Source organism: Erigeron canadensis, chromosome 4, assembly GCF_010389155.1.
Source record: "Erigeron canadensis isolate Cc75 chromosome 4, C_canadensis_v1, whole genome shotgun sequence".
NCBI classification, from domain to species: Eukaryota; Viridiplantae; Streptophyta; class Magnoliopsida; order Asterales; family Asteraceae; genus Erigeron; species Erigeron canadensis.
In genome coordinates, this window is record NC_057764.1 from 327,221 (window position 1) to 335,353 (window position 8,133).

At 39.9% G+C, this 8,133-nt stretch overlaps 1 pseudogene; it reads left to right on the plus strand.

The window, feature by feature from the left end:
* Positions 1-1,769, plus strand: LOC122595270 (annotated as a pseudogene).
* The last annotated feature ends 6,364 nt before the right edge of the window (positions 1,770-8,133 follow it).

Here is an 8,133-nt window from a genome sequence, read left to right on the forward strand (position 1 = left end):
ATGGCGGTGGTTGTTTTGTTGTATGGAATGCCGTGGAAGTCCTCAAGCAGCAGCAGGAGTGAAGAGTAGTAGTACAAGTAGAGAAAAAAAACAGTGTTGTTGAAAAGCATATTGTTAGGAAGTACAAGTGGATTAGGTTGTGCTCTTGTTTGTGCTTTGCTTATAAGATGCATTTTTATATATAGGGAAAATGTTAGATGATGTTAACATTATTTAGGTTGGATGATGTTGTTCTCAAAAACTTATTTACATCTATTTTTCACATGTCAAAAAGCCCCCATGAATTTTATGGTTTGATAGAGCAACATCATCTAACCTAGATGATGTTAACAAAGTCATCTTACCCAAATCTCTACAATCTGCTCTTCGTTCTAATCAATTGGTGCATGTTGGTGGTGGTTATTTTTCTTTAAAAAATACCAATAATAATAATAATACCAATAATAATGGAAGAAGAAGAAGAAGAAGAAGAAGAAGAAGAAGAAGAAGAAGAAGAAGAAGAAGAAGAAGAAGAAGAAGAAGAAGGTCGCGACAAGTATTACAAGACCACTCTACTTGACAATGGTTTCATGGTGGCAGTAAAAAAGCTTCCCCCTTTGATGTAAACCACAACAAGACAAGGAGGAGGAGAATGCAAAGAGATCTTGAAATACTTGCTGGCTTGAAACACATGCACTTGTTAACCTTATAGGCTTATTAGTATGATGAGGATACTAGTACTAGTAGTGGTAGTGGTAGGTTTTGTTTGGTTTATGATTATGTTCCAAGTGGTAGTCTCGAAGACACCATGAGGCGGACGGACAACAAATTATTGATGCTGCAAATGGGTTGGCATGCGAGGCTAAGAATTGCGGTTGGGATTATCAAAGCCCTTCACTATCTTCATTTTACTCATTCCCTCTGCCACTTCAACTTGAAACCATTAAATGTATTGTTAGATCTAGACTTTGAACCCCACCTTACCGATTCTGGCTTCCCCCCTTCTGCTTCTCATCATTACTACTACTATGCCCGTAAATGTTTCCTTAATTTCAGGTACCCCTCACCCTCACCTTTTCCCTTTTTCTTTCTTTTATGATAACATCAATATAAATACATTACTTACTAGGAAAGTCAATTTTGGTTTTTCCCTCTAATTGGTTTATGCGCTTTACTAATTGGTATCATCCTGCTAATCGATTATGCTTGTTTGAGTTTCAGTAAGTATACGGAAAAGAGTGACATCTTTAGCTTTGGGGTTATATTGGGAATAGTGTTAACGGGTAGAGATCCGAGTGACCTGGGTCAGGCCACAAGCGGGAGCAGGGGTGACATGGGGATGTGGTTTAGACAGCTTGTAGAAACAGGGGACGCACGTGAGGCGCTTGATAAGAGTCTTTTGAGACAAGAAATGGAGGAAGATGAGATCTTGATGGCTATAAGAATTGCGACAGTTTGTCTCTCTAGTATGCCTGCTGATCGGCCTTCCAGCGATGAACTTGTTCCGATGCTCACCCAACTCCATAGTTTTTGATATGCAGCTGCCTACAACTACTATTACTCATGCTGTGGTTGCTTACTACTTGCTTACTACCTGGCCAGGATGCATCCTCTCTGACTTGCCATCAAAAGTTTGTGGACTTCTCTTGCTTATGTTTTTTGATTTGAGGATTGACAAAGCATAACCTTGCATTCTATATTTTACTTTGGGTTTGAGCACATTTAGGGTTTCTAATTTGTATGTTTAATCAATCTTATATGACTAATTAGTTCTAGAAGCAGTCTTTCTTCGATTCCCTCCTTGGAGAGAGGTATGACTGTCTGCGATCCACAACTTTGGATTGTGTGTCGTTGGTGTTGTAATTTACTGTAGTATTATGTAGTTGACCATGATACTCCGTGTAGCTGCTATTTCAGATGGTTATTTTTTGAAAGGTATTTCAGATGATATTAACTTGTCAAAATAGTCCTTAAAATCTAGTGCCAGGGTTAGATGACATGGATGATTTAACCTTTAGCAATATCTTTTGTATTGGGTGTCATTGTTTAAACCCATAAAAAAAACTTTTATCTCTTATTTGGCCCGCACCAATCTCTTACACTCCATTCTCGAATTTTTAGTAAAGGAAAAGAAATGGAAAGATAGGATGGGGGAAGAAAGGATAAGAAATCATATTAAAAAAACATATTCTCGAGTTGAAAAGAAAACTATTGAAAAGAAAATGCATATTACCTAAAAGGGATGGTTTATAACTGAAAGTGATAACCCCAATTCTTTAATCAAGACCTAATACCTCCTGTACTAAAAAAAAGATTCAGATTAATGGGACTAAGAAATCAAGAATAAATTCAGTTGAAGATAACAATTCATCCATTAGTCTAGTGGAATTAGGGATCGGCAATGGTAGCTTAGTAATTTGTTCGATTTTTTTAATCAGATTTTTTGCGAGTTCTATGCTCATTGTTAGGCATATATTTAGGATTGGATTTGTTAGGCATATATTTAGAAAGGATTTTCAAGAAGAACATGAAGGGGTTTTCAGTTTGTAAACTTGTTTGGATGAAATATGTTTGATTTTATAAGTTGGGTTTTGATGATACTGATCTGGGTATGGCTGCTGTTCTTTTTACACTCCATTCTCGATTCAAAGATCGTAATTGAAAAACTTGATGAGATAATTTGTGGAAGAAGAAGAGATTGTGGAGAGGATATATGGGTAATTTTACACCTGAATGGAATGTTTTCCATCCAAATCAGGTCACAATTGGTAGGAAAATTTTGGAACATAAAAACCATCACTTTTCCAATCATTCCATTTCTTTTCTTGGGTGAAAAAAACTCAAGAATGCAAAAGTTAAAATTTTCCCTTTCCTTTTGATTGTGTATAGATATCCACAAGACTAAAACATGTACACTGAAACATTATAACCATCGGATAATAGCAACAAACAAAGGATGATTGGGACTCGAGATGCTCGAGTCATGAGACATAAATTTCCTAAATGCCGACTCGAATTAGGAAGGAACAACTCGAGATGATATACACTGTTCAGGACATACGAAATCCCTAATGCTCGAGTTACAAGAGCAATACCCCATACACGAGTTACAAAGATCTTATAAGTCATGAAGGAAGGATACCTGATCTATATGACTTCGAATAGATTGACTCGAGAAAGTAGGCATGAGATATAACTAGTGGCTCGAGATCGAAGTACCGGAAAGATATATGCTCGATCTATACAAAAGATATATATTCAATCTGTATATATTTAGATATATGCTCGACCTAGATATATACTCGATCTGAATATATATAGAGAAATATGCTCGATCTATATATATATATATATATTCAAACAATGCTCGACCTAGATATATACTCGATCTATATATATTAGATATATACTCGAGATGTATACTCGACATATATATTAGATATATACTCGAGATACATGCTCTCTCTCTATATATATTTAGTTTAAAAATAAATGCTCGAGATCGAATACCCGGTCTATACTGTTAAAATCAAAATCACCATTTCCTTTCTCTTTTTCTTGGTCTTACATGGCCAGGGAAGAAACTCCACTCTCAAAAATAACCTCATCTGGGTCTATGGAGGCTGAAGCAAGTGGTGGTGAAAAATCTCAAAAAGATACCACCATTACTCCTCCACCTCTAGTGACTATGCAAAGTACTAGTAGTGAGCATACCGAGGGTGAAAAAAGAATTTCCAATAAAAATTTATTGGATGTTAGGTCGAGACTCCAATATTTGTCTGAAGACGTAGTTAATACAAGACCCTCCCTAAATTAGGGTACCATAGGGTCAATGTTCTTAGTAAGAGGAACATCATCCTCATCAGCCACCTCATTGGTAGGCACAGGTGACCCTGTCACCGATAACCAGGGATTGTTAAAAGAAAAGGGTCATGAAGCTCAAAATATCATTCCAATAATTTCTCCACTTGCTACACCCTTGCCTATCACATCCTCGTCACTAGGAAATGACCAAGTAATCCCAGTTGAACAACCTGTCCCTAGCTCGTCCGGGACCATTACTGTCCAAGAAAGCCACTTGGTTGAATTGCTAAAGCTCATAGGGGAGCCCTCCCAACCACCTCCCCAAACACACACCTCTCCAGCTACAACACAACCCAGCCAAGATTGGTTATCACAACTCACCAGTATACTCAAACCAACTCCACCTCCACCTCCACCTCCACCTCCTCCTCCACCAACCTCTCAGGGGACTGTGGAGTCTTTAATGTCTTTAATGGTGGAACAACTTAAAAAGCAACAACCTCGTCCAGAACCAACACCACCACCAAACCCAGCAAGGGAACTGTTGAAAATGTTAAAAGTATTATCCGGTGAAGAGGAAGGGGGCAAGCACGAACAGTAAGTATTCCAAGATCAGCTGTCAAATCAAGATTCTGTGATTGGATCGCAGAATATCCATTCCCAGATGGCAAAAAAGTTCCTCCAGTTGTGGGGACTTATGACGACACCAGGGATCCAGAAGACCACTTGGCATTATATGACAAAGCGATACTCACAGAAAAATGGGTAGACCCGGTGGCTTGTCACTTGTTCCCCGGAACATTGCAAGGGCATGCTAGAGACTGGTTTACTGGCTTTCCTGAAAAAAGTATAAAAGATTTTCAAGATTTGAAAGAAAAATTTGTTGCTCATTTCTTTCAACAAAAGAAACACCAGCGTAATCACTTAGAAGCCCACTTAATAAGACAAAGGGAGAATGAGCTACTCAGAGAGTTCATCTTAAGATTCACTCAAGAATGCCAAAGGATACCCGGTCTACCAGAGAGTCAACAAATCTCTGGCTTTACTCTTGCTTTGCACCTCGGAGGTCTCCAAGAAAAGTTGACTACAAAAGTCCCCAAGACTTTCAAAGAAGCCATTGATCGAGCTTATGATTATATCCGTTCCAGAGAAACCTCCACGTTAGTAAGGGGGATGATTAGAAAAGATAAGTCATGGGCAGGACCCTCTGGAGGGAAAAGGCCTCGTTTTGATATTAGACGAGATGGCCGCAGGGAGGATTACAGAAGAGATGACCGTCCAGATGACAGAAGAGACAAGAGACCCATTCAATATGGCAAAAGTGTCCATCTTGTGGACTTAACAAAGTCTCCAAAAGAGATTTTGAAAACTGAGAGGGTGGGCTCAACTTTCAAGCCCCCTCCTCCTCTCAGATCTGCAAAGAAAAACATGAATAAGTATTGTGACTTTCACGAGGACCACGGTCATGATACTAACGATTGCAGAGAACTCCAAGTAGAAATCAAAAGGGACTTAGAAGAAGGGAAGTTAGAGCACCTTGTCCCTGGAGCCAAACAGGGAAGAAAAACTCCTACAAAGAAGACCTTCGCATGGCAGAAGACATCGGTTAAAAAAGAAAACAATGAGGATCTGGGTCCAGCAGAAGGACATGTTTGTTTGGTACACCAAAGAAGAGATCCAGGAAAGCGTAAAGCAAATGTATTGGAAGGATGGGCAGTGGTGCCAATCTCCTTTCCACCTGTGGAAAAGGTATCTTCAGACCCTGTCGTCATACAAGCTCGCTTGGCAAACTTCGAAGTTGGAAAAATATATTTAGATAATGGAAGCTATACAGACATTATTTATGAGCATTACTTCAATAAACTCCCTCACAGAGTTAAAGATCTGAAGCGCCCGCCCTTGGCACCTCTAGTTGGTTTCAATTGTGAATCTAGCTGGCCCATTGGAGAAGTAAGTATGGAGTTAATGATGGGTAAATACCTACTCCATAGAATTGAAGTTGTGGACTTCACAATTGTTAGAGCACCTTCACCATACAATGTGTTGCTCGGCAGGCCGTCCATGCAGAAATTCGGAGCCGTATCATCAACCATCCATGGGATGGTTAAGTTCCCCACCCCATCCGGGGTAGCCACCATAAAGGGACGCATGGTATGGCCAAGGGAATGCAAGCAGGTCAATAAGGAAAGTCCAAAAGAAGTGAGGCATGACTTGTCAATTGAAATAGCAAGTGAGGGCCCGGAGCAGAAGATAATCATAAATAGAAAATTCTCAGAGCAACCAATTATCATTGGGTCACAACTCCCCAAAGAAACAAAATGCAAGTTGATCAACCTCTTGAAAGAAAGTTTAGATGTTTTTGCATGGGAAACGTCAGATATGACAGGTGTTCCAAGAAAGTTTGCAGAACATGCCTTGAACGCTAATCCAAACATAGTCCCTATAAGGCAGAAGAAAAGAGGCATGGCCCATGACAGAAGCAAATCTGCTTGCGAGCAAGTAGACAAGATGGTCGAAGCAGGCATATGCAGAGAGGTTAGATACCAGACATGGGTAGCAAACCCAGTTATGGTTAAGAAAAGGGATGGATCATGGAGGCTTTGTGTCGATTTTAAAGATATCAACAAAGCTTGTCCTAAAGACAATTACTCTCTCCCAGAAATAGGTTGGAAGGTGGAATCTCTGGATGGATTCAGGTTAAAGTGCTTCCTTGATGCTTACAAGGGATATCACTAGATCTCAATGAAGAAAAGTGATGAAGACAAGACTGCCTTCCATACAGACCAGGGCATCTATTGTTTCCAAAAAATGCCTTTTGGCTTAAAGAATGCTGGGGCTACTTACCAGAGGCTGATAGATAAAACCTTCCAACACCAGATCAGGAGAAATGTTGAAGCTTATGTGGATGACATAGTCATCAAAAGCCATGAGGAGAATGCCATGATAGCTGATATCCAAGAAACTTTCAATACATTGAGAGGGACAAATATGAAGCTTAATCCGTCCAAATGTAGCTTTGGAATGGAAGAAGGGAAGTTCTTGGGTCACATAGTGACTGCAAGGGGAATAAAAGCTAACCCAAAGAAGATTCAAGTAGTGGTAGATATGCCTTCTCCGAAAACAAAGAAGCAAGTGCAAAGCTTAAACGGAAAGTTGGCCTCTTTAGCACGATTCCTTTCTAAAGCAGCTGATAGGTCCCTTCCATTCTTTAAAACTTTGAAGGGATGTTTAAGGAAACAAGATTTTTCTTGGACAGAGGAGGCTGAAAAGGCATTTCAAGACATGAAGAAATTTTTGGCTCACTTACCAACACTTACTGCTCCAATACCCGGGGAAACACTCACTCTTTACTTGGGCGCCTCCAAAGAGTGTGTAAGTGCTGTGTTGTTGGCAGACAGAGGAAGTTCTCAGATGCCCATTTGCTTCGTTAGCCGGGCATTGAAAGGGCCCGAGATAAACTACCCAGCCTTGGAAAAGTTAGCTCTTGCTTTAGTCCATTCAGCTAGGCGTCTCAGAAGATATTTCCAAGGTCATCCCATCCAAGTTCTCACAGACAAGCCCATCAGGTAAGTCCTATCAAAGCCTGAAGTATCAGGCAGGCTAGCTAAGTGGGCAATTGAGCTTGGAGAGCATGAAATAACATTTCAGCCAAGAAATGCAAAGAAAGGCCAAATTTTGGCGGATTTTTTAGCAGAAGTTGAGGGGGAGGAGGAAGATGTAAGCAAGGTAGAAGAAAGCCCACCATGGACTCTTTTTACAGATGGAGCCTCTAGTGCTGGAGGGTCAGGAGCGGGTCTCATCCTCATCGACCCATATAAGAAAGAATACACCTATGCCCTTCGTTTTGATTTCCTAGCCTCAAATAATGAAGCTGAATATGAAGCCCTTCTAGCTGGGTTGAGAATAGCAAAGAAAATGGGGGTGGAAAAAATCCATGCCTACGTGGACTCCCAGTTAGTAGCAAACCAAATAAAAGGAGCATTTGAGGCAAGTCAAAAGACTATGCAGCTTTATTTGGAGGAAGCCAAAAAGATAATTCTGAATTCAAGAAATTCAATATAGAACAGGTTCCCAGAAGCCAAAACAAGAAGGCAGACGCCTTAAGTAAGCTGGCATCTTTAACCTTTGCCCATCTTACAAAGGAGGTGTTAGTGGAGGTACTGGAAGAAAAATCAATAGTGCCAAAAAAGGAAGTCTCTCAACTTGAAGAAGCTGAATGTTGGATGACTCCATTGTATAACTTGTTAGAGATACAAAAATAGTGCTTAGTTGTATTTATCTTTATGAACTTTATGTAATAGTTATAAGGTTCAGGGGGAGTTTTTGTAAGTTTCCTTAGAGTATATAAAC